Raw genomic sequence first — 27708 nt, forward strand, 5'->3', positions numbered from 1 at the left:
GAACTTATCAAAAGAATCTTAGTACGACATAATATTACAAATCATAAGTTGTTTCTCACAAACTAATACAACCAATACATGTTTTTTAGTTATCCAATAACCTAATGTCACATCAACTTATACTTGTCTATAAACTTATCCAAAGAATCTTTGTATCGCATACTGTTGCAAATCATAAGTTGTTTCTCACAAACTAATAGATGTATTTAATTATCCAATAACCTAGATAATTTATCATGGTTGGTGGGGATCATGAATACGAGTATTCAATCTTCTTAGCCATATAGAATGTAGAATCATATGAAAAACATCATATCTCTTGGGAGGTAAATTTACCACAAAATGCTTTCGAACTTGAACACCATTTCTTTGCAATCTAATGTACTTTCTTTGAGAGATTCTCATTAGAATGGTTTTCAAGTTAGGGATGTTTTCAAGTCCAAAGTCAATTGAAAACTTACGCCAATCCAGTATGTCGTTGAATGGCTTTGCATAATGATCCTTTATGAGGACGGGTACGCAACCCATGTACAACGCTTCCACCATTCTTGGGCTCGCCACTTCCCAACCACTTGCGCAAATGCAATACTTACTTTTTTTTTACCTGAAAACATACAAATCTTTTGAGGTTTATGTGGAAAACTGGGTTGGTTAGAATTAAAACACTTCATTCTCAAAAAAGAACAAAAAAAAAAGTTCACATTTTTACATAATTATGACATACGATTGCAAAACAACAATTTTTTTTTGTTTCATAATCAACTTTTTTTGGATAAAATCAGTTATAAGGTTGCATGATATGTGTGACTTTGACTCATTTGACTTGTTTTGTTTTTAAGTGATTTTTTTTTATTTGGTCAATGCAATCTATTAGGATAAAAAGGATAACTCAAAATTACTTATTCATTAGTAAATAGATCATGGTCACGTTTTTGGATAAAAACAACTATAACGTTGCATGATATGTGTGACTTTGACTCATTTGACTTGTCTTGTGTTTAAGTGATTTTTTTATTTGGTCAATGTTGTGATCCATTAGGACAAAAAGGATAACCCAAAATTACTAATTCATTAGTAAATAGATCTAATTTATCACGTCTAATTTCATAGTTAAAAACTTCCTATTTGACAATTTATTCATCCAAGTTTTGAATACGAAACGTAACAATTTCATAGTAAATCTCACCTCATCGTAATAATCTTCGCCCTTTGAGAGGTATTTTTGGATCTTGACACTGTCTTCAGTCTTGTTTTCCCAATGGTCAAGAAGTACTTCGCGAATGTAGCCATGAACACCACCGGAAAAGAAGACTAGGGTGGTTCGTTTGGATGGGGAAGGACCACCTAGCAACCCTTTGGTCGTACCATGAGGAAGATATATTTTTGGGATTGAGACGTCTCTTGTAAGGTTGAATCCTTTTGAAGTGTTCATGTTACAAAGAGCTCAAATGGAGTTCTTGTATAAGGTAGGAATCGCAGATGAGATTTCAGGCCCCTATGTGAAAACCAGTATAAGAAAGAATATATTAGAACTTTTGATATTGTGACACCCCAGGAAAACTAGTGAACTATACAACACAACTAGCTTCCTCAGTAACCGCATGCCAAATTTTGGGCTGAAATTTCTTTCAAATTGGGGATAATGTGACAACTCGAGTTTCCAAGATTCCTTATTCGCATTTATCACAACTAGCTTCCTCAGTAACCGCATGCCAAATTTTGGGACGAAATTTCTTTCAAATTGGGGATAATGTGACAACTCGAGTTTCCAAGATTCCTTATTCGCATTTATTGCACGTTGACTGTTTAGTTGCTTGATTGATTTCTGTTGTGCGTTAGGTGTAATATATTTTTGATGTATATTTTAAGCCCGTTTTACACTTTTAGCCAAGTTTTAAATTTATAAAACACGATATTTACTAATACTAAACACACATATGGGCAAGTGCACCCATCGTGGACGTAGTATAGTGTTGGTAAGATACTGAGGTCGTCCAAGGACACAAGAGCTTTTAGTACCGGTTTATCCTCAACGTCTAATCAAATCAAAATGTTAGAAAAGATTTTTAAACTAAGAAAATAAAAACTAACTAAATGCTGAAAAATAAAATAAAAATAAAAACAGATAGACAAGATGAATCACTTGGATCCGACTCGTGTATTAGTATAACCTTTGATTATTTTCGAACTTTTGCACTTGTTTAAGAGATTATCTTAGTTATTGTAGTAGGCCCCTCTTTTGAAGGCGACGTTACCCTCAACCCAGTAGTTTGAGTCAGCAAGGATACAATCCTAAAGGGTTGGATTATTGGAAGATAATGAATTAAGTTATTAATGCAAATTATGGTAGGCCCCGCTTTTGGCGGTGACGTTACCCTCGACTAAGTAGTCTGAGTCAGCAGGGATACAGTCCTAAATAGCCGGGTTATAGTATTAATAGTAGTTAACTTATGAGGGGGTCAAAGAGGTTGGATCCCCGCCATCCAATACCTATGGGCATTGAAGAAGATCCTACTAAATTTGACCCAGGTCCCTTGCAGGACCTCTAAACGCTGAACAAGGGCAAGACCCTTACCAAACTGTTCCCTTAACCCCCGACCAGGTAGCCAACATACCTCCATATAGACCGTGGAGATATGAATGGTGAAAATCTTTTATTTTATATAGACAGTAAAATAATGCCAAGACACCACGGACAAACGATAAGGAAAGATCACCTTCAACATAAGTAACTAGTTATTAAAGTCATTAATACAAAACCAAATAAAAAGTGCAAAAGATTAAAAATAAAAAGTATTATACTAAACACTTGTCTTCACCAAGTGATGTAAGAGACTTAGGCAAACATGGCCTTGATTGTCGAGAACTCTTACGATCAATCTTGGATCCCGAGACGACTCACACACTCTATGATGGACAATGGATGATGGTGTTGTGATGGTGGTGGGTGGTGGATGAAGTGTGAGAGAGGTGGTGTGCCAAGGGATGAGTTGAAATGAAGCCAAGCACTCCTATTTATAGGCTGAACAGAAGGCTGGGCACGGCCCCGTGTCCGCTGGACACGCCCTCGTGCCCGTCTGACACTCTCTCTCTTCATTAATTGTAATTCGCAATTACAATTAATGCGCCTGCTGTACTTTCGCCACGCCCCCGTGCTCACTGGACACGGCCCCGTGGTGGGCAATAGAAGCCTCTATAGGTTTGTCTTTTCTGCTGCTTCTTGGGCACGGCCCCGTGCTGGCTGAGCAAGGGGCGTGTTCAGTTTTCTGTCTTCTCTATTTTGCTTGGGAAGATGCCGTTGAGGGGTCGGGCAATCCACTTGTGTTCCTTTTCTTGTATTTATGTTAGATTTAGCTGTCTTTTTGCTTCTTTTGTGAATTTGAGCTCATTTAATCCTGAAAATACAAAAGGAAGACAAAAACACTCTTTTTCCAACATTAGTACTCAAAAAGGGTTAGTTTTATGCTTCATTTGATGTAATTTATATGTTGCATTTTACACACATCAAATACCACCACACTTGAACTTTTGCTTGTCCTCAAGCAAAACTCTTTAATATGTGGCTTACACTCCCAAATGGAATGGGTAGAAGAGAAGGTTTTTGGCTTGTCATAGAGTGTCGGGAATCCAAGATTTTTTTGGGTTTTATTTTATTTATTTACAATCCTATTCGTTATGATTTATTTAGAACGTTTCATAGGATAAATTACTTATTTGGGCATAACATGCCTTTTTAAAATTCCATTTATATACAAGTTCACATACCTCACGGGAGAAATCACTCACACTCGGCCGAAGGTGTATTTTTAGTGAATCACTCGAGAGCGGCATGGAACTTATTCCTACCATAAGCTTGCCAAGCAATCAATCCTCCTCCTTTTTAACTTGTTACCTTTGTAAATATCAAGAGGACTTTTTGGGTATAGGCTTGGGCTAAAGGTGGGTGAATGGGTTAGTAGAAAAGGGCGAAAAGCGTAAAAAGCATCGGTTTTCATAAAACACTTTGTTTTAGTGACTTTTTATTTTGAAGTATTTTTTCCAAACAAGCTTTTTGTTTTAAGAGCTTTGTTTTTTTATTTCTAACTTCATCATTCATTTTCATTTTTTTTTAGTCACACAAAAAACCGAGCGTGTTACTAAAATAAAGGGTGAAAAATAAAAAGGGGTTTTGGTGGGTAAAAAGGTTTTATGGTAAAGAAATGAAAGGTTTAGGCTCAAAGGGGTTAACTAGGGGGATTTTTGGGTAGGTGGTAAAAAAAATGAAAAATAATGGTGTAGAAAGAAAAATGGTTAGTCCTAATGCCTCCATCATTTACTTACTTGGGTTTAAGTTGGTAAGGACCGGGAATGAATCGTCGTGGCAAGTTCTAGAGTCGTAAGAACCAAGCGGCTATTCACACAAGAAACGAAAAATGAGCATTTAGTCTAAAGATGTAAATTTATATGCTCAATAAAGGCTCAAAACTCACTTTTTGTGGGAATGGGTTTTTATGTGATCAAGTATATATAATCAAATTTTAACTAAGCTTGCCATGCCGTTTCATAATTTTCTTATGTCGGTTCTTATTATCACGACGCTCTCGATTGTAAATTTGTAAAAATATAACCTTATTAATCTTAGGATTCCTAACTTAAACTTTAGACAAGTAAAAAAAAATGAAAAAAATTTTTTTTTGAAAAAAATTTGGGGTGTTTAGCGGTTCCAATAGAATTTTTGTAAGGCTTGTTATTAGGACTTGCAAAATTTCAAGATTTTAGCATCCCCCCCCCCCTCCCCACACTTAATTTACACATTGTCCTCAATGTGTCCCAAAAATAAATTTTTAGGTTGATTAGATGTGTAATATGGTGTTAAGAGCAAAGATTTATGTTACTGGCAGTCTGGACACGGCCCCGTGGGGACCGGACACAGCCCCGTGTTCAGGTGCCAGTAACGAAAATTAAAGAAAAGAAACAAAAGCCTGGACACAGGGGCGTGTCTGGTGAACACGGCCCGTGTCCAGTTACCTGAACTGGGCATTTTTCTGCAGGGGGTTTAGCACGGGGCCGTGTTGGTTGGACACGGCCCGTGTTGAACCTTCTGTATTGGAGAAATTGATGTCGGTTGCCTTGTTCTTGTGCATGGGATCATTTTTCTCGTTCCCCTTTTTATCCCTTACCACCCCGAGTGTGTTTTATTTATTATGAACCATCAAACTTTAAAAACTATCATTTCATTGCAATCATAGAGAGATACATATAATTCCTAAATAAAATAAAATTAAAACTTAACTAACTAGGTCAAGAGGTACACGAGGTTATCATAAAGGGTTCTACTTTTTAAGAAAATTTCGAGAATAGTCTCCCGATATAGTAGGACCTTCGGCCGATGGTTCCCTAGATGTCGTTTAAAGCCATTCTTCTATCTCCCTTGGAAGGAAGAAGGCGACTTCATTTTCCTCAGCAACTTGTGGCTGAGGGGGAACATTCACCGGGATTCCTTGCACCACCCTTTGCGGATGCTCAGGGTGCATGGCGTACCATTCGGCCGGAATGATGACTTCGGGCACCGCGTTCCATGCCCTTTAGGTTATCACAGGCACTAAGGGCGGGGAGGCGAGAAGGTTTAACCTCTGGTGCAAGAGGTTCACCTCTCGGAGACAACCTTCCAGTCCCACCGTCAGATGGTTGATACGGTCCACCAATGCTTCCTCCACTCCCGTCATTTCATCAATAGCCTCCCTTAGGGCGTAAACATAGTTTACAAGAGAGTCTTCTGCTGTTGATGATCTCCTCCCTTGTCGGTTACTTCTTGAAGATGATCCGCTTGTTCTGCTTGCCATTTTCTGTGAAAAAAACCGAAGAAAGCTAAATTTTCACAAAACAGTGCCTCGGACACGGCCCCGTGCTGGCTGAGCACGGCCCCGTGTCCATTTGTCTGCAGGATTTTAGGCTAAGGAGTCTTGGAGTTTTAAATTATTTTCATGGTTTTTAACTGTGTTTTAAGCTTAGATAATTTAAAACAAAGTTATACAACTAACTTTAAACAAGAATCCTTAGCAAATAATCTTACAAACTTCACATAGAGGGTTGGAATCATGGAGTTTCCAAGCTTCCATGGAGGAAATGTTGAAAAAATTTTGAAAGAAGAGGAAATGAATAAAAGAGGAAGGGACAAGATGGTCCTTGGGAACCTTCTTTTAGCACTTTACCTAGGATGGTATGAGTGAAGATCCCAGGAATCTCTGTCTATTGAAGTGGTAAAAAATGAGCAGGAATCAGGCTGCATTTAAAGAAAATGACAACGCACTGGACACGGCCCCGTGTTCGCTGGACACGGCCCCGTGTGCAGAGGAAATCCTGACACATTTTGTCTGTATTCTGACAAAATCAGCAGAGAATCTTTTAGGTGAGCACGGGGGCGTGTTGACCTGGACACGGCCCCGTGTCTGGAGGCTGTCTTATGGAGTTTTGTTACTTCTAAGGATTTCGTTGATATCGGGTGGTTCCTTACTGGTTGGGACAACCCCAAAGTGCCTAAGATACCTTAATTGTCCTAGACCAAGGCGAGAACGCAAGAGGTTGTCGGTGAGGGTAATTCCTATTTTCATTCTAGGTGGACAAGTCCAACCCTTTCCCGGGCTCTCGTTAAAGAAGGTGTATGCCGAATCGCTCAGGTCTATGTATGCACAGAACGAAGTCGATGGAGAGTCCTTCACGGCACAATCGACACAGGGACGACTATCGTCCAAGTCTTCGCTAGGTATGAAGGTATTTTTTGGAGCAACGAGGTTGTCGGAATGCGGTCCCAACATTTCTTCATGGTCATCGTCTTGGGGCGAATCAATAAAGTCCTTCCTAAGCTCTTTTGACTAATTTAGAATTAACTCTTCTAGTTGAAATAACTCATCAAGGAGCATTTCCCCTAGAATATCTGGTTGGGCGCATTCGAGGGAGAGATAGTGCTTATTTTTACTTTCGCCCCTCTTAAGGTTATAAAGAATCGGTGGGTCTATGTAGTGGGGCCTATAATTTAGAAAGTAACATTCTAATTCTTTATGTTCGCCTCCACATAATTGACACCACGTACCATAAGAGTGCCGAAAGTAAAAAGAATTACTATCACTCATGTTTATGTCAGAAATTACCAACCGCCGGGATCTAACGGTTATGTTTTCAGTAAGTGAATCTTGGGCACGGGGGCGTGTTGAGCAAGCACGGCCCCGTGTTTAGCTTACTGTCTGACTTAAAACAGGATTGCCAGTTCCAATGATTGAGCACGGGGGCGTGTTCAGCGGGCACGGCCCGTGCTGAGCTCTGCAGACGCTGAAAAACTAAGAAAATCCTAAAAAATTAAAAAGAAAAATAAAAATATGATTAGGCCGTTGATTCCTAACTTTCTTAAAATCCTTGTGTCCCCGGCAACGGTGCCAAAAAACTTGATGTGCGTTAGGTGTAATATATTTTTGATGTATATTTTAAGCCCGTTTTACACTTTTAGCCAAGTTTCAAATTTATAAAACACGATATTTACTAACACTAAACACACATATGGGCAAGTGCACCCATCGTGGACGTAGTATAGTGTTGGTAAGATACCGAGGTCGTCCAAGGACACAAGAGCTTTTAGTACCGGTTTATCCTCAACGTCTAATCAAACCAAAATGTTAGAAAGATTTTTAAACTAAGAAAATAAAAACTAACTAAATGCTGAAAAATAAAATAAAAATAAAAACAGATAGACAAGATGAATCACTTGGATCCGACTCGTGTATTAGTATAACCTTTGATTATTTTCGCACTTTTGCACTTGTTTAAGAGATTATCTTAGTTATTGTAGTAGGCCCCTCTTTTGAAGGCGACGTTACCCTCAACCCAGTAGTTTGACAATCCTAAAGGGTTGGATTATTGGAAGATAATGAATTAAGTTATTAATGCAAATTATGGTAGGCCCCGCTTTTGGCGGTGACGTTACCCTCGACTAAGTAGTCTGAGTCAGCAGGGATACAGTCCTAAATAGCCGGGTTATAGTATTAATAGTAGTTAACTTATGAGGGGTTCAAAGAGTTTGGATCCCCGCCATCCAATACCTATGGGCATTGAAGGAGATCCTACTAAATTTGACCCAGGTCCCTTGCAGGACCTCTAAACGCTGAACAAGGGCAAGACCCTTACCAAACTGTTCCCTTAACCCCCGACCAGGTAGCCAACATACCTCCAAATAGACCGTGGAGATATGAATGGTGAAAATCTTTTATTTTATATAGACTGTAAAATAATGACAAGACACCACGGACAAACGATAAGGAAATATCACCTTCAACATAAGTAACTAGTTATTAAAGTCATTAATACAAAACCAAATAAAAAGTGCAAAAGATTAAAAATAAAAAGTATTGTACTAAACACTTGTCTTCACCAAGTGATGTAAGAGACTTAGGCAAACATGGCCTTGATTGTCAAGAACTCTTACGATCAATCTTGGATCCCGAGACGACTCACACACTCTATGATGGACAATGGATGATGGTGGTGGATGATGGTGTTGTGATGGTGGTGGGTGGTGGATGAAGTGTGAGAGAGGTGGTGTGCCAAGGGATGAGTTGAAATGAAGCCAAGCACTCCTATTTATAGGCTGAACAGAAGGCTGGGCACGGCCCCGTGTCCGCTGGACACGCCCCCGTGCCCGTCTGACACTCTCTCTCTTCATTAATTGTAATTCGCAATTACAATTAATGCGCCTGCTGTACTTTCACCACGCCCCCGTGCTCACTGGACACGGCCCCGTGGTGGGCAATAGAAGCTTCTATAGGTTTGTCTTTTCTGCTGCTTCTTGGGCACGGCCCCGTGCTGGCTGAGCACGTGGCGTGTTCAGTCTTCTGCCTTCTCTATTTTGCTTGGGAAGATGCCGTTGAGGGGTCGGGCAATCCACTTGTGTTCCTTTTCTTTTATTTATGTTAGATTTAGCTGTCTTTTTGCTTCTTTTGTGAATTTGAGCTCATTTAATCCTGAAAATACAAAAGGAAGACAAAAACAATCTTTTTCCAACATTAGTACTCAAAAAGGGTTAGTTTATGCCTCATTTGATGTAATTTATATGTTGCATTTTACACACATCAATTTCCTTGTAACTGTACACTGGATTATAATTCGAGATGATTGCTTGATATGCTATGTGTTTTGTATAAAGTGTTTGGTTTGTGAACTTGTAAACTGTTTAAGACTTTAACAACCCGACGAAACACAAGTGTGTTTCGCCATAACTCACACGACGAAACAAGTAGTGTTTCGCCATAAGCTCCTCCGACGAAACAAGTGTGTGTTTCGTCACACACATCTCGACGAAACAAGTGTTTCGCTGGCCCAACGATTCGCCGAGGCCCAGTAACGGCCCAGTACGTTACATCAGATATTTATTTAGTTCTACGGGTTATTCGTCACAACTTTAGCAAACCGAAACCCTAGAGCCCCCTCTCCGCCAACAGACGGCTGCTCCCATTCACTCGAAGCTCTTGACGATTTCCCTTCTCTCCAAACCTTTGCTAATCTCGTATCTATTTGGTTAGTATTTCGTCCTGGTGATTCGATTGTTGTTATGTTTTGAATGATTGTTATACATACATGTTATTGCGAATGATGTGCACATATATGCGGATCGACTGTGATGTGCTTCTATCATTGATTGAATAGATTAGTATGGTAGGGATTCTTATAATCTGATGATATGATCGGTTGTGTTATGTCTACCGTTTATGCTCAACTGTTGTCGTATATTCTGAACGATCTAGTGAATAAATGATGCACTTTGCATGAATCAATGGTTCGGTATCGTACAATTATTGGCCGAGTTGTTAGGTAACTGTTGTTGATAATTAGGGTTCATGCTAGGTATTGTGTACCATAATGTAATTGGAGGTATCAATGATTACTAACTGAATGAATTGCTGTATGATTGATGAAACTGTTGACGGCTGTTAGCAATGATTAGGGTTTCTGTGATTGACTGTTTAATTGACGTAACTGACACCCCAGACGAAACACGGGTGACGGGGAAACAGATGTGTTTCGCCGAAACCAATGTTGACGAAACAAACATGGCGAAACACAAAGTGTTTCGCCGAGACCATGTATGACGAAATAAGCATGACGAAACATAGGTGTTTCGTCGACGAGGGTTCACGGCGAAACAGGGGGGAGTGTTTCGCCGAATGGGTAATCTGCACAGTAACATAGTTTGAATCTGTTAAGACTTAACTGGGTTAACTAACTGTTGTTAGATGATACGCATGACTTGTATGATTTTGAATACGTGTTTAGTGCTACTTGGTGATCATTGCTTCAATACCACTGTGATTGTTTGAGCATACGTGAACTTAGTGAACATAAACTGATTATGTATATGTGCGCACTTTAGGACTTGACTGATTATTTGCGAGCACATACTTCAGCATAACGAGCAAACCTAGGTGAGTTCACACTCTTACCAAGGCATGGGATTCCCGGGGTTGGGAATGGGATTGAATGATTACTTGTACTTACATTGTTACCGGAATTACGTACCACTGACCTCGTTAGGGGAAGGTCACTTATAGATACTGCTAGACTAGTGATACATGGGAAGTCCCCACTAAACTTCGCACACATGCCTGGAATGGCCGCGATACAAATACTAATCTTCGCTCACATGCCTGGAATGGCCGCGATACAAATACTAAACTTCGTACACATGCCTGGAGGGCCGCGATACAAATATAACTAGTCTAGAATACATGGGAAACACCCACTAATCTTCGCAAACATGCCTGGAGGGCCGCGATACAAGTATATACGATACATGGTTACTAAACAAACAAACGGTTTACGAAATGAATAGTATAACTAAACAATCAACCGTGAACTCGCTCAACTTTGTTGTTGACTCGTTGTTACATGCCTTGCAGGTCCATAGGTACACATGGAGCTTGCACTGGGAGGCGCGGTCGTTGTGGACATGGATCGTGGATGCTTTGTTAAACATTTATAACCTTTCAAACTTATTACTTAAGTTGGTTTTTACATTTATGCTTCCGCTACACACTTGATTATGTTTTGGTTTTTGAACACCTTTCGTATTGATGAATGACTTTTACTTATTACTGTTAACGTTCAATATGATTGGTGACTTGATCCTGGTCATGTCACGCCTCCAAGCGGTGGTACTCCGCGTGTGGATTTTGGGGGTGTGACAGATTGGTATCAGAGCCATTGGTTATAGTGAACTTGGTTTTAATAAGGGGAAAAAGTTTTTTGTTAAAACCAGACTATAACCTGTACAGTGCTCAACGATCCACAATGACGCTTCGCTCCACGTGCAAGACAACACCATAGGTACTACTATTCATGTTTACATTGCCTACTTGCTAGATTACATAGAACTTTTCTCATGGTATGCTTAGATAAACGTAACAACTATTGCTTGAGAACACTTGTATGCTTACTCTCTTCTGTCATCGCACTTTCGCGAACCTCTCTCACTTATGTTTCCTTTGATATGAAGATCATGCTGGACGCATTAACATGACTCAAGCCCAGTTGACGGCTCTCATTAACGAACAAGTTGTTGCGGCACTTGCAGCCGCACAAGCAGGAGGTCAACACGCTCAGCAACCTGTTTGCATTTTCAAGAATTTCATGGACTGTCGTCCTAACACATTCAGTGGCACTGAAGGAGCAGTTGGACTCCTCCATTGGTTTGAAAAGCTCGAGTCCGTCTTTGAAATGTGTGAATTCCCTGAGGCTCGCAAGGTGAAGTACGCCACTGGTACTCTAGAAGGCATTGCGCTGACTTGGTGGAACGCGCAAGTTTAGATGTTAGGGTTGGCAGCTGCTAACGCCACCCCTTGGAATGACTTCAAGGAACTAATCAAGCGAGAATACTGCACGCGAGATGACATCCACAAGTTAGAAGTGGATTTCTTCAATCTGAAAATGACGGGGTCAGAGATTGAGGCTTATACGAAAAGGTCAAACGAGTTGGCCATCTTGTGTCCAACTATGGTGGACCCTCCTATCAAGCGTATCGAGTTGTATCTCAAAGGGCTAGCACCGGAAATTCAAAGTCATATGACATCGGCCAACCTTGATAATATGCAGGATATTACACGTCTTGCTCATCGCCTCACAGATCAGGCAGTGGAACAGAACAGGCTGCCCAAACGTATCAGTGCTGCTAATGCTACTACTTCCGCTACTCCCAGTGACAACAAGCGGAAATGGGATGGGGATTCCAGCAAGGGTTCAGCTACAGCTCAGTCTCAGGTACAGCAGCGAAAGACTGATAACTATCAGAGCCCTGGTCAGCAATTTTCTGGCAGTCAGAGACAGGGTGGATATCGAGGAAACCTTCCAAAGTGCAACACTTGCAACAAGCACCACAATTACTAGTGCAACAAGGGTCGTTGTCAGCAGTGCCTCAAGATGGTTCATGAGGCTAAAGATTGCAGGAGCTCACGACCTGCGAATCAGAATCAACAACAACAACCACCTGCTCCACGAAACCAGCAGCAGCAACAGCAGCGAGGCAACAGGGGATGCTATCAATGTGGTGCTGAAGGCCACTTCAAGCGAGACTGCCCCCAGTTAAACCAGAACCAGAACAACAACAACAATAATCAGGGCAATGGGAACAACAACGGGGGAAACAATGATGGAAACAACGGCGCTAGGGGTCGTGCTTTTGTGCTGGGCCAGGGTGACGCAAGGAATGATCCTAACGTGGTTATGGGTAAGTTTTTTCTCGACGACTTTTATGTTACTGTATTATTTGATTCGGTTGCGGATACCAGTTATATGTCTCTGAAAGTTAGTCGAATGCTTAAACGCGCCCCAACCCTTTTGAACACTAAACATGTCGTAGAATTAGCTAACGGTAAAAGTCTAGAGGCCACACACATAGTTCAGGATTGTAATCTTATCCTCGCGGGTCAGACTTTCTCTATCGATCTCATTCCCATAGCTCTGGGTAGTTTCGACATCATCATTGGTATGGATTGGTTATCTCAACAACAAGCAGAGATCCTGTGAAAGGAGAAGATTGTTCGAATTCCCCATTCTGGTAAAGAACCCCTCGAAGTTGAAGGCGACAAGAGTGGTGCCGTGGTTGGCATCATCTCCTTCCTGAAGGCTCAGAAGTGTTTGCGAAAGGGCCACACTGCCATTTTGGCACTTGTTACTGACGCATCAACGAAAGAGAAGAGATTAGAGGATATCCCAGTTGTACGCGATTTTCCTCAAGTGTTTCCTGAAGACTTACCTGGGCTACCGCCTCATCGCCAGGTCGAATTCCAGATTGAACTAGCTCCTGGAGCAACACCAATAGCTCGTGCACCGTATCATTTTAGCTCCATCAGAATTAGAAGAACCGTCCAAGCAACTGCAAGAACTCTTGGATAAGGGTTTTATTCGTCCTAGCTCTTCGCCCTGGGGAGCTCCAGTGTTATTTGTGAAAAAGAAAGACGGTACCTTCAGGATGTGTATTGACTACCGCGAACTCAACAAGGTGACCGTAAAGAATCGCTACCGTCTGCCACGTATTGATGATTTATTCGATCAGCTACAATGGTCGAGCTACTACTCAAAGATAGATCTGAGGTCAGGCTACCATCAACTGAGAGTCCGGGATGAGGACGTCTCCAAAACCGCATTCAGAACTCGCTACGGCCATTACGAGTTTCTAGTTATGCATTAGGGTTAACAAACGCGCCTGCAGTCTTTATGGATCTTATGAACAGAGTGTGCAAACCCTACCTAGACAAGTTTGTCATAGTCTTCATCGACGACATCCTGATCTGCTCTAAGATTCAGGAGGAACACGAGCAGCATCTACGACTCATTTTGAAGCTCCTTCGATCAGAACAGTTGTACGCCAAGTTTTCGAAATGCGACTTCTGGCTTCGTGAAGTCCACTTTCTAGGCCATGTGGTAAACAAGGATGGGATTCATGTTGATCCATCCAAGGTAGATTCGATCAGGAACTGGCCTGCACCACATACTCCAACAGAAATTCGCCAATTCTTGGGTTTGGCAGGTTATTACAGGAGGTTTATCAAAGATTTCTCAAAGATTGCACAGCCGCTTACACTACTGACACAGAAAGGTGTTACTTATCGTTGGGGTAATACACAGGAATCAGCTTTTCAGCACTTAAAGGATAGACTCTGCAGCGCACCTATTCTTTCATTGCCAGAGGGCACAGACAATTTTGTGGTCTACTGCGACGCGTCAATTCAGGGTCTTGGTTGTGTATTGATGCAACGGGATAAAGTCATTGCCTACGCTTCGCGCCAACTTAAAGTTCACGAACGGAACTACACTACACACGATTTAGAACTGGGAGCTCTCGTTTTCGCGCTTAAGATATGGCGACATTACCCGTACGGTACCAAGTGCACCATCTACACCGATCACAGGAGTCTCGAGCATATCTTCAAGCAGAAGGAATTGAATATGCGTCAACGCCGATGGGTCGAACTACTGAATGATTACGAATGTGCCATCAAGTACCATCCGGGCAAAGCCAATGTTGTGGCCGACGCCCTCAGTCGAAAGGATACTACGCCTAGGCGCGTATGAGCATTACAACTTACTATTCAGTCTAGTCTTCCTTCACAGATACGAGATGCTCAGGTGGAAGCATTGAAACCAGAAAACGTCAGGGCTGAAGCTTTACGTGGTTCACGGCAACGATTAGAACAAAAAGGAAGACGGCGCTTACTACGTAACAGGACGCATCTGGGTCCCACTTTATGGCAACTTACGCGAGCTTGTAATGGATGAAGCACATAAGTCTCGCTACTCAGTACATCCTGGTTCAGATAAGATGTACCACGATCTCAGAACTACGTATTGGTGGCCTAGCATGAAGGCCCACATAGCAACTTACGTCGGCAAATGTTTTACTTGTGCGAGAGTCAAGACAGAATATCAGAAACCATCGGGCCTACTTCAGCAACCCAAGATACCACAATGGAAATGGGAGGAAATTTCCATGGATTTTGTTACTGGCCTGCCTAGATATCAACGTGGGAATGATACTATTTGGGTGATCGTGGATCGACTCACAAAGTCTGCACACTTACTGGCTATTAAGGAAACGGATAAGTTCTCCACTCTAGCAGACGTATATCTCAAGGAAGTTGTCTCAAGGCACGGGGTGCCGATCTCTATTATCTCTGATCGTGATGCACGTTTTACGTCGGAACTGTGGCAAGCAATGCACAAGTCATTTGGCTCTCGGTTAGACATGAGCACAGCTTATCACCCTCAGACGGATGGGCAGTCTGAGCGCACTATCCAGACTCTAGAAGACATGCTTCGGTGTAACACCCCAAAAATATAAATCCTTATATTAAAATGAAAGAGATTTAATAAACAAGAATTAACCAACTAGAAATTTTAATTTAGTTAAAATTGCAAATCTTGAAATAACTCATGATAGAGTTAAAACACTTAAAACTTAGGGATGGATCAAAGTTAAGGGACCAAACTTAGCAAAACTGAAACCTTGTTTACTAATGTTGTAGTAAACACCAAACATACACAAAAGTGTATGCCTGGGTCGATCAAAACACAAGGGAAATCAGAAGTTCTCTTCAAGAACCCTAGTTCACTAGAATTTGAGCAATTGGAGGTCCAATTCAGTCCCAAATCGAATTCCAAACACAAATTAGTGATCACCTCGTCATAGGGATCAAAAGGTATGTAAAATTTAGTGAAAATCCTATAACTTGAATTTCTCATGAAATTGGGAAATCTGAAAATTTGATGTGCATGTGTGTTATTTGGCTAGTTTAGAACTGATTTGGTGTTTTAGGGGTGAAGACCCAACCAATTCCATGTGAAAACATGACCAAATTCAGGAAACTCCATGAACACCTTGAAGGTGGGTTGTGGGTTTTACATGAAAATGATGAACACTAGGTTTTAGATGACTACCATAGTGTAAATTGATCATAGAAGATAACTTTTAATAAGAATATGATGTTACATGCTTTATGAGAATTTCTTTGATAGTGAATTAGCAAAAAAATGAGCTAAGGACTTGAATATGAATGACATGAAAATTCTGCCCTCAAGGTGTTTGTAGAAATGCCTCAAAGAGGGCTGATAAATAGAAATTTAAAGCTTAAACGCCTAACTAAGATGTTCCGGTATATTATGCGAAATGATGTCTAAAAAGGGTTCTAAATTGGTCTTGAATTGAACTCTATAGGACAAGATACCGGGACGTCGAGCGGACAAGCCGGTGGTGATTCTCGTTTGAAGGGCGTGCGCTAAGGTATGTAACATGTCTCGTTACATTATGTAAATTTTAGATCGTGGTAGCGGATTATAAAAGTTCTAGTTAAATTGGATTGGAGCGAAGGCGTTGTCGTATTTGAATACTAATATGAATAACTGATGCGTGTTAGTGTATATATGTTTTTAGATGTTTATTTAAGCCCTTTTTACACTTTTAGCCAAGTTTTAAATTTATAAAACACGATATTTACTAACACTAAGCACACATATGGGCAAGTGCACCCATCGTGGACGTAGTATAGTGTTGGTAAGATACCGAGGTCGTCCAAGGACACAAGAGCTTTTAATACCGGTTTATCCTCAACGTCTAATCAAATCAAAAAGTTAGAAAAATGTTTTAAACTAAGAAAAATAAAAACTAACTAAATGCTGAAAAATAAAATAAATAAAAAACAGATAGACAAGATGAATCACTTGGATCCGACACGTGTATTAGTATAACCTTTGATTATTTTCGCACTTTTGCACTTATTTAAGAGATTATCTTAGTTATTGTAGTAGGCCCCTCTTTTGAAGGCGACGTTACCCTCAACCCAGTAGTTTGAGTCAGCAAGGATACAATCCTAAAGGGTCGGATTATTGAAAGATAATGAATTAAGTTATTAATGCAAATTATGGTAGGCCCCGCTTTTGGCGGTGACGTTACCCTCGGATAAGTAGTCTGAGTCAGCAGGGATACAGTCCTAAATAGCCGGGTTATAGTATTAATAGTAGTTAGCTTATGAGGGGGTCAAAGAGTTTGGATCCCCGCCATCCAATACCTATGGGCATTGAAGGAGATCCTACTGAATTTGACCCAGGTCCCAAGCAGGACCTCTAAACGCTGAACAAGGGCAAGACCTTTACCAAACCGTTCCCTTAACCCCCGACCAGGTAGCCAACATACCTCCATATAGACCGTGGAGATATGAATGGTGAAAATCTTTTATTTTATATAGACAGTAAAATAATGCCAAGACACCACGGACAAACGATAAGGAAAGATCACCTTCAACATAAGTAACTAGTTACTAAAGTCATTAATACAAAACCAAATAAAAAGTGCAAAAGATTAAAAATAAAAAGTATTATACTAAACACTTGTCTTCACCAAGTGATGTAAGAGACTTAGGCAAACATGGCCTTGATTGTCAAGAACTCTTACGATCAATCTTGGATCCCGAGACGACTCACACACTCTATGATGGACAATGGATGATGGTGGTGGATGATGGTGTTATGGTGATGATGGGTGGTGGATGAAGTGTGAGAGAGGTGGTGTGCCAAGGGATGAGAGAGAATGAAACCAAGCTCCTCTATTTATAGGCTGAACAGAACGCTGGACACGGCCCCGTGTCCGCTGGACACGGCCCCGTGCCCGTCTGACATTCTCTCTCTTCATTAATTGTAATTGCAAATTACAATTAATGCGCCTGCTGTACTTTCAACACGCCCCCGTGTCCGCTGGGCACGGCCCCGTGGTGAGCAATGGAAGCTTCTACTGGTTTGTATTTTCTGCTGCTTCCTGGGCACGCCCCCGTGTTCACTGGACACGGGGCGTGTTCAGACTTCTGTTCTCTTCTCTTTGTCTTGGGAGGTGCCGTTGAGGGTCCGGGCAGTTTACTTTTGTTCCTTTTCTTGTATTTATGGTAGAATTAGTGGTCTTTTTGCTTCTTTTGTGATTTTGAGCTCATTTCATCCTGAAAATACAAAAGGAAGACAAAAACACTCTTTTTCCAACATTAGTACTTAAAAAGGGTTAGTTTTATGCCTTAATTGATGTGTTTTATATGTTGCATTTTACACACATCAAATACCCCCACACTTGAACTTTTGCTTGTCCTCAAGCAAAACTCTTTTAATGTGGCTTACACTCCCAAATGGAATAGGTAGAAGAGAAGTTTTTTTTTTTTTTTTTTTTTTTTAACTTGTCCTAGAGTGTCGGGAATCCAAGGTTTGTATAGGTTCTATTTTTATTTTATTTACAATCTTATTCGTCATGGTTTATTTTGAACTTTTCATAAGATAAACTACTTATTTGGGCATAGCATGCCTTATTAAAATTCCATTTATATACAAGTTCACATACCTCACGGGAGATCACTCAATCACTCGGCCGAAGGTGTATATTTAAGTGAATCGCTCGAGAGCGGCACGGATTTACATTCTCCATATGCTTGCCAAGCGATCAATCCTCCTCCTTTTTAACTTTTTACCTTTGTAAATATCAAGAGGTCTTTTGGGGTGAAGGCTTGGGTTTAAAGGTGGGTGGTTGGTTAGTGGTTAGTAAAAAGGGCGAAAATCGTAACAAGTGTCGGTTTTCGTGAAATACCTTATTTTTGGTGACATTTATTTTTGAAGTATTTCTCCAAACAAGCTTTTTGTAGCTTATGTTTGTTTTTGACTTCATTCATTTTTTTTTTTTTTGTCACGTAAAGGGTATGTTTATGAAAAACCGAGTTTGTTACTAAAATAAAGGTGAAAAAATGAAAAAGGTTTTTGGTGGGTAAAAAAAAAATTGTTTTGGGGGTAATGAAATGAAAAGTTTAGGCTCAAAGGGGTTTTCTAGGGGGGTTTTGGGTAGGTAAAAAAAAATTGAAAAATAATGGTTTTGAAAGAAAATAGTTAGTCCTAATGCCTCCATCATTTACTTACTTGGGTTTAAGTTGGTAAGGACCGGGAATGTATCGTCGTGGCAAGTTCTAGATTTGTAAAGACCGAGCGGCTATTTACACAAGAAACGAAAAATGAGCATTTAATCTAAATATGTGTATTTTTATGCTCAATAAAGGCTCAAAACTCACTTTTTGTGGGAATGGGTTTTTAATGTGACCAAGCATATATAATCGAATTTTAGCTAGACTTGTTATACCGGTTCATAATTTTCTTATGTTAGTTCTTTTTATCACGACGCTATCGGTTGTAAGTTTGTAAAAATATAACCCTTTTATAACTTGTTATTCCCAACTTAAACTAAGACAAGTAAATAAAAAAAATGAAAAAGTTTTTGAAAAAATTTGGGGTGTTTAGCGGTTCCAATAGAGTTTTGTGTAAGGCTTGTTTTAGGATTTTGCAAAATTCCAAGGTTTTAGCATCCCCCCCACACTTAAATTACACATTGTCCTCAATGTGTCCAAAAATAAAGTTTTTGGTTGATTAGAATATGTAAAAGTGTGTTTAAAAACAAAGATTTGTGTTACTGGCGCTCTGGACACGGCCCCGTGTTGACCGGGCACGGCCCCGTGGTCAAGTGCCAGTAACAAAAATTATAGAAGTGAAACAGAAGCCTGGACACGGGGGCGTGTTCGCTGAACACGGCCCGTGTCCAGTTACCTGAACTGGGTGATTTCCTGCAGGGGGCTCAGCACGGGGCCGTGTTGGTTGGGCACGGCCCGTGTGGAGCCTTCTGTTATGGAGATTTTTGTCGGTTTGTTCTGTTCTTCTGCATGGTTCCATTTTTTTCTCGTTCCCTTTTTCATCCATTACCACCACGAGTCCATAAATCATAAAAACCATCATAACATTGCTAATAGAGAGATTACATAAATATAGTTAATTAACTAAGGGGTACATAAGGTTATCATAAAGGTTCTACTTATTTATGAAAATTTCGGGAATAGCTTCCCGATGTAGAAACATTCTTCAGCCCATGGCTCCTAGGTTCTCACTCAAAGCCATTCTTCTATCTCCCTTGGGAGGTAGAAGGTAGCCTCATTCTCGTCGGTATCTTGAGGAGGAGCGCTTACCGGGATTCCTTGCACTACCCTTGGTTGCGGTACTTGATGCAAGGCGTGCCATTCTGCTGGGATGATAACTTCGGGTACCACATTCCACGCCCTGTGTGTAATCACCGGAACCAAAGGCGGGGAAGCAAGAAGGTTTAACCTTTGGTGCAGAAGGTTCACTTCTTGCAGGCAGCCCTCCAAACCTATCGTCAGATGATTAACGCGGTCCACTAAAGCTTCTTCTACACTTATCAATTCGTCCACGGCTTCCCTTAAAGCGTAAACGTAGTTTACTAGGGAATCCTCTGCGGTGGACGATCTCCTTCCATTTCGGTTATTCCTTGAAGATGCTCCGCTGTTTCGGCTGGCCATTTTCTGCGAAATAAGCCGAGGATAACTAAATTTTTGCAAAACAGTACCTCCAACACGGCCCCGTGCTCAGTGAGCACGGCCCCGTGTTCAACTGTCTGCAGGAATTTTTGTCTAATGGTTCTAGGTTTTTAAATTATTTCTATATACTTTCGTCGTGTTATGAGCTTAGATAATTTAAAAACAAAGTTATAGAACTAACTTTAGACAAGAATCCATAGCGAAAATTCCTACAAACCTTGCATAGAAGGTTGGAATCATGGGTTTCCAAGCTTCCATGGAGGTAGGGTTTGAAAAATTTTTGGAAGAAGAGGAAATGAACAAAAGTGGAAAAGACAAGATGGTCCTTAGGAACCTTCTTTTGGTACTTACCTAGGATGGTATATGTGAAGATTCCAGGGATCTCTGCTTTGTGGAGTGGTCAAAAATGAGCAGGATTCAGGCTGCATTTAAAGAAAACGACAGCACACTGAACACGGCCCCGTGTCCGCCGGACACGGCCCCGTGTGCAGAAAAAAATCCTGACACATTTTGTCCGTATTCTGACAGAATCAGCAGAAAATCTTCTGAGCGAACACGGGGTCGTGGTGACCGGACACGGCCCCGTGTCGGAGGGCTGTCTTATGGAGTTTTGTCTTTTCTAAGGAGCTAACTTGTATCGGGTGGCTCCTGACTTGTTGGAACAACCCCAAAGTGCCTAAGATACCTTAATTGTCCTATACTAAGGCGAGAACGCAAGAGGTTGTCGGTGAGGGTAATTCCTATTTTCATTCTAGGTGGACAAGTCCAACCCTTTCCCGGGCTCTCGTTAAAGAAGGTGTATGCCGAATCGCTCAGGTCTATGTATGCACCGAACGAGGTCGATGGGGAGTCCTTCACGGCACAATCGGCACAGGGACGACTATCGTCCACGTCTTGTCTAGGAAGAAAGGTATTTTCGGGAGCAACGAGGTTGTCAGAATGCGGTTCCAACATTTCCTCATGGTCATCATCTTGGGATGGATCTAAGAAATCCTTCCTAAGTTCTTTTGACCAATTTAGAAGTAGTTCTTCTAGTTGAAATAGCTCGTCAAGGAGCATATCTCCTAGAATATCCGGTTGGGCGCATTCGAGGGAGAAATAATGTTTATTTTTACTTTCGCCCCTCTTAAGGCTACAAGGAATTGGTGGGTCTATATAGTGTGGCCTATAAGTGAGGAAGAAACATTTTAATTCCTCGTGTTCGCCTCCACATATTTGACACCACAAACCATAAGAGTGCCGAAAGTAAAAAGAATCACTATTACTCATGTTTGTATCAGAAGTTACCAACCGCCGGGATCAAACGGTTCTGTTTTCAGTAACTGAATCTTGGGCACGGGGGCGTGTTGAGTGGACACGGCCCCGTGTTCAGCCTACTGTCTGATATAAAACAGGATTGCCAGTTCCAATGATTGGGCACGGGGGCGTGTTCAGCGGGCACGGCCCCGTGCTGAGCTCTGCAGAAGCTGAAAAATCTAAAAAAAAAAATCCTAAAAATTAAAGAAAAATAAAAAGATGATTAGGCCGTTGATTCCTAACTTTCTTAAAATCCTTGTGTCCCCGGCAACGGCGCCAAAAAACTTGATGCGTGTTAGTGTATATATGTTTTTAGATGTTTATTTAAGCCCTTTTTACACTTTTAGCCAAGTTTTAAATTTATAAAACACGATATTTACTAACACTAAGCACACATATGGGCAAGTGCACCCATCGTGGACGTAGTATAGTGTTGGTAAGATACCGAGGTCGTCCAAGGACACAAGAGCTTTTAATACCGGTTTATCCTCAACGTCTAATCAAATCAAAAAGTTAGAAAAATGTTTTAAACTAAGAAAAATAAAAACTAACTAAATGCTGAAAATAAAATAAATAAAAAACAGATAGACAAGATGAATCACTTGGATCCGACACGTGTATTAGTATAACCTTTGATTATTTTCGCACTTTTGCACTTATTTAAGAGATTATCTTAGTTATTGTAGTAGGCCCCTCTTTTGAAGGCGACGTTACCCTCAACCCAGTAGTTTGAGTCAGCAAGGATACAATCCTAAAGGGTCGGATTATTGAAAGATAATGAATTAAGTTATTAATGCAAATTATGGTAGGCCCCGCTTTTGGCGGTGACGTTACCCTCGGCTAAGTAGTCTGAGTCAGCAGGGATACAGTCCTAAATAGCCGGGTTATAGTATTAATAGTAGTTAGCTTATGAGGGGGTCAAAGAGTTTGGATCCCCGCCATCCAATACCTATGGGCATTGAAGGAGATCCTACTGAATTTGACCCAGGTCCCAAGCAGGACCTCTAAACGCTGAACAAGGGCAAGACCTTTACCAAACCGTTCCCTTAACCCCCGACCAGGTAGCCAACATACCTCCATATAGACCGTGGAGATATGAATGGTGAAAATCTTTTATTTTATATAGACAGTAAAATAATGCCAAGACACCACGGACAAACGATAAGGAAAGATCACCTTCAACATAAGTAACTAGTTATTAAAGTCATTAATACAAAACCAAATAAAAAGTGCAAAAGATTAAAAATAAAAAGTATTATACTAAACACTTGTCTTCACCAAGTGATGTAAGAGACTTAGGCAAACATGGCCTTGATTGTCAAGAACTCTTACGATCAATCTTGGATCCCGAGACGACTCACACACTCTATGATGGACAATGGATGATGGTGGTGGATGATGGTGTTATGGTGATGATGGGTGGTGGATGAAGTGTGAGAGAGGTGGTGTGCCAAGGGATGAGAGAGAATGAAACCAAGCTCCTCTATTTATAGGCTGAACAGAACGCTGGACACGGCCCCGTGTCCGCTGGACACGGCCCCGTGCCCGTCTGACATTCTCTCTCTTCATTAATTGTAATTGCGAATTACAATTAATGCGCCTGCTGTACTTTCAACACGCCCCCGTGTCCGCTGGGCACGGCCCCGTGGTGAGCAATGGAAGCTTCTACTGGTTTGTCTTTTCTGCTGCTTCCTGGGCACGCCCCCGTGTTCACTGGACACGGGGCGTGTTCAGACTTCTGTTCTCTTCTCTTTGTCTTGGGAGGTGCCGTTGAGGGTCCGGGCAGTTTACTTTTGTTCCTTTTCTTGTATTTATGGTAGAATTAGTGGTCTTTTTGCTTCTTTTGTGATTTTGAGCTCATTTCATCCTGAAAATACAAAAGGAAGACAAAAACACTCTTTTTCCAACATTAGTACTTAAAAAGGGTTAGTTTTATGCCTTAATTGATGTGTTTTATATGTTGCATTTTACACACATCAATAACGAATCTAGCTCGTTGGTAGTTGCCATGAAGGAAGGAAATTCCGTAGGCAAGCCAAACGGGTCAAATAATCAAGTAAGCATGTTCTATATTCCGAACATGATGAATTGATGTATGTAGTGGCTGTAGTATGATGTACTAGAAATATTAGACCCTTACTACGTTGATAATGCAGAATGTTGAAAACCCGAAAGTTGGAATTTTGGTTGAAAGGCTCAAACCAAACAAAAGCATGAATTCCCAGGTGCTACCGTAAATTACGGTGACACCGTAATTTACGGTAGAGGGTTTTGATTTACGGTGGTTCTCTCCTGTGTTACGGTGTAACCAGAAATTTCCAGCACTCACCGTAATTTACGGTGGTACCGTAAATTACGGTGGAGCCTGGAACACTTTTATTTTCTTATCCTTTTAATGGGGGGTGTTAAGTCTTAAAACCTTATCATTCTTAAACCTCAAGAACTAATGATCTAATTGATGATTCTCAGGTAATTAGAAGTCACGGATGGCGATCAAGCGACATGATGAATGAACCGAACACTCCACTTCGAAGCTTCCGCTATGTTAAACTCGTTAAACAGTGTTTCGTTTGTTGTAGTCAAAGTCTTAAACTACAATATTACGTTCTTCTTTTGTTCTTAGTAGGCTAACTAGTAAAAGTTTTGAAACTTATGTAATTCCCAATGGCTTTTGGTATAAAATAGTTATTATATCCTAGTTTAAATATAAGGGTGTAACAAGTTGGTAATCAGAGCCTCGGTTGTCAATAAGTGTTCGGTTCAAGCTTGATCGACCATCCGGTAAGAACTAATTTCAGTTAATAAACCTTATATTATGTAAAGAATGAGAAATGAACTCACATGCATGAAATGAGCAAGTAAGCTCAATCAACAGCAAGAACAATCAAGTCAAGTTGCGAACTTGATTGAATCAACAGCAAGAACAATCAAGTCAAGTTGCGAACTTGATTGAATCAACAGCAAGAACAATCAAGTCAAGTTGTGAACTTGATTGAATCAACAGCAAGAACAATCAAGTCAAGTTGTGAACTTGATTGAATCAACAGCAAGAATAACTAAATCAAGTTATGAACTTGATAGAATCAAACAAGAACATCATGTGTTATAAATGGAATGTTTTAACAACTTGTGTAAACATTTCAGAAACGAAGATGGCTGATAAAGGTAACGACGATGCGGTGCCAAGAGTCACCGAACAAGTCAGGGAGGCGATTGCTGAAGAGGTTGGAAAGGCAATCGAAAACAGTCTGGCAGGCTTCGTTGACAGAATTCAAAACACAGTTCTATCAATGGTAGAAGATAGAATCAAGAAATTAGAAGACGACTCAAAACTTGAAAAGGAAAAACATGGAGGAAGAAAACCTTGTTCATACAAGGAATTCATGGCTTGTAAACCACCGGTATACAATGGGGAGGTTGACCCAATAGTGTGCCAAAGATGGCTAAGTGATATCGAAGGGGTATTCGAGAGAACCCATTGTGATGTAAATGACTATGTGGCCTATGGTACGGGTCAACTAAGAAATCAAGCAAAAGATTGGTGGGATAACAAGAAGAGAGAGATCGGTACTGAAGCTGTTAAGATCATGACTTGGGATGAATTCAAGACGCCATTTCTGAAGCATCATAGCCCCAAAGCGGTTATGAATAAAATCAAGCAAGAATTCATGCAGCTCAGGCACAAAAACGAGACCATAGACAAGATCACGGCAACATTTATGGATAAAATGAAGTTTTGTGACGATCTTGTAACAAACGAAGAACAAAGGATATATTATTATCATAACATGTTGAGTGCCGAGTATAGGGAGTTTATCACCCCTTCCAAATACGAGACCCTTACCGAGATTATAAATGCTGCTCGGGAAAGGGAAATAGAGCTGAAAAAGAGTATCGAAAGGGGTGAACGGAGGGCACCTGATGTAAATCCCAGCCCCACTAAAAAGGCACGAACAAGTGAGAGCTCAAAGAAGTCTGATACGAAAGGCGGGTCACCGAGTTGCAAAATTTGCGGGAAGGGCCATAAAGGCGAATGTCATTACAAGGATAAGCCTTGTCCTATATGCAAGAAAACGGGACATATAGCCTTATCATGCCCGGAGAAGGTAACGGTTTGTTACAATTGTTATCGAACGGGTCATAAGAAAGCAGAGTGCCCGGAGTTGGTTGAAAAGAAGGGTGGGCAGGAACAGAAGGGTGAAGCCCATAAAGCAAAGGCACGATCTTTTCAACTAACCGCCGCAGAAGCAAAGATTGAACCTGACGTGGTCTCAGGTATATTTACTGTAAACTCGATTCCTGCACGTGTGTTATTTGATACGGGTGCGAATAAATCCTTTGTTTCATATGGATTTATTCGACATCCTTCATTTGTTCTAACTAAATTACCTGTGCCCTTAGAAGTAGAGATAGGTAATAATAAAAGTTTTATTGTTTGCAATGTATGTGAAAATTGCAAACTGAGCATTGACGAGGAAGAATATCTGATAAATCTAATCCCGATGTCAATGGGAGAATTTCAAGTCGTCGTCGGGATGGATTGGCTATCTCGACACCACGCAAAAGTCGTGTGTTTCCGTAAAGAGATAAAACTGACATCTCCGAGCGGGAAACACGTCACCATCTATGGCGAAAAAGGAGGCAATCCCATTGTATGCTCAATGTTGAAAGCTCACAAGCTAATGAAGCAAGGATGCAAAGCATTTATGATATACGCAAATGAACCCGAAAAAGGATTACGAAAGATTGGAGATGTACCGGTAGTACGAAATTATGAAGATGTTTTTCCGGAAGATTTGCCGGGGATACCGCCAGAACGGGAAGTAGAGTTCGGGATCGAATTGATTCCGGGCGCGAAACCCGTGGCAAAGGCCCCGTATCGACTTGCGCCGTCAGAATTGCAAGAATTGATGTCCCAAATCCAAGACCTGCTTGACAAAGGATTCATAAGGCCGAGTGTGTCTCCTTGGGGCGCACCGGTATTGTTCGTGAGGAAGAAAGACGGGAGTATGCGCATGTGTATCGATTACCGGGAGTTAAACAAACTCACAGTAAAGAATCGATACCCGCTCCCGAGGATAGACGACTTATTCGACCAGTTACAAGGTGCGAACTAGTTTTCCAAAATTGACCTTAGATCGGGGTATCACCAATTAAGGGTCAAAGAAGAAGATGTGCCGAAGACGGCTTTCCGCACGAGATACGGACATTACGAATTCCTTGTGATGTCATTCGGGCTAACAAACGCACCCGCGGCTTTCATGGACCTCATGAACCGGGTTTGCAAACCAATGCTGGATAAGTCGGTCATCGTGTTTATCGACGACATATTAGTATATTCGAAAAGTGAAGCTGAACACGCACATCACCTACAAGAAGTGTTAGAAGCCCTTAGACGAGAGAAGCTATACGCAAAATTCTCTAAATGTGCCTTTTGGTTACGAGAGGTACAATTTCTTGGCCACATTATAAGTGCCGACGGAGTACTGGTGGATCCGTCAAAGATTGAGGCGGTGTCAAAATGGAATTCCCCAAAGAACCCTTCGGAAATTAGAAGCTTTTTGGGACTTGCGGGATACTATAGGAGATTTATTCAGGATTTCTCCAAGATTGCGTCGCCACTAACCAAGCTGACCCGAAAGACAGAAAGATTCATCTGGGGTGTTGAACAAGAGAAAGCGTTTCGAACGCTAAAAGAAAAATTAACTCAAGCTCCGGTACTAACACTACCGGACGGAGTTGATGACATGGAGGTTTATTCGGATGCTTCACTATCGGGACTCGGATGTGTATTGATGCAACGAGGCAAGGTCATAGCCTATGCCTCGAGGCAATTAAAGGTACACGAACAGAAATACCCTACGCACGATCTCGAGTTGGCGGCGGTAGTGTTTGCATTAAAAATATGGAGGCACTACTTGTACGGAGTAAAGTGCACCATATTCACCGACCACAAGAGTTTGAAATACTTCTTCGATCAGAAGGAGTTAAATATGCGACA

At 41.1% G+C, this 27708-nt stretch overlaps 1 pseudogene; it reads right to left on the bottom strand.

Annotated features, from left to right (window-relative positions):
* Positions 1 to 234: 234 nt before the first annotated feature.
* The window catches only part of LOC110895366, a 41001-nt pseudogene continuing 13527 nt past the window's right edge, over positions 235 to 27708 (bottom strand).

This window comes from Helianthus annuus, chromosome 1 (assembly GCF_002127325.2).
Source record: "Helianthus annuus cultivar XRQ/B chromosome 1, HanXRQr2.0-SUNRISE, whole genome shotgun sequence".
Classification (NCBI taxonomy): Eukaryota; Viridiplantae; Streptophyta; class Magnoliopsida; order Asterales; family Asteraceae; genus Helianthus; species Helianthus annuus.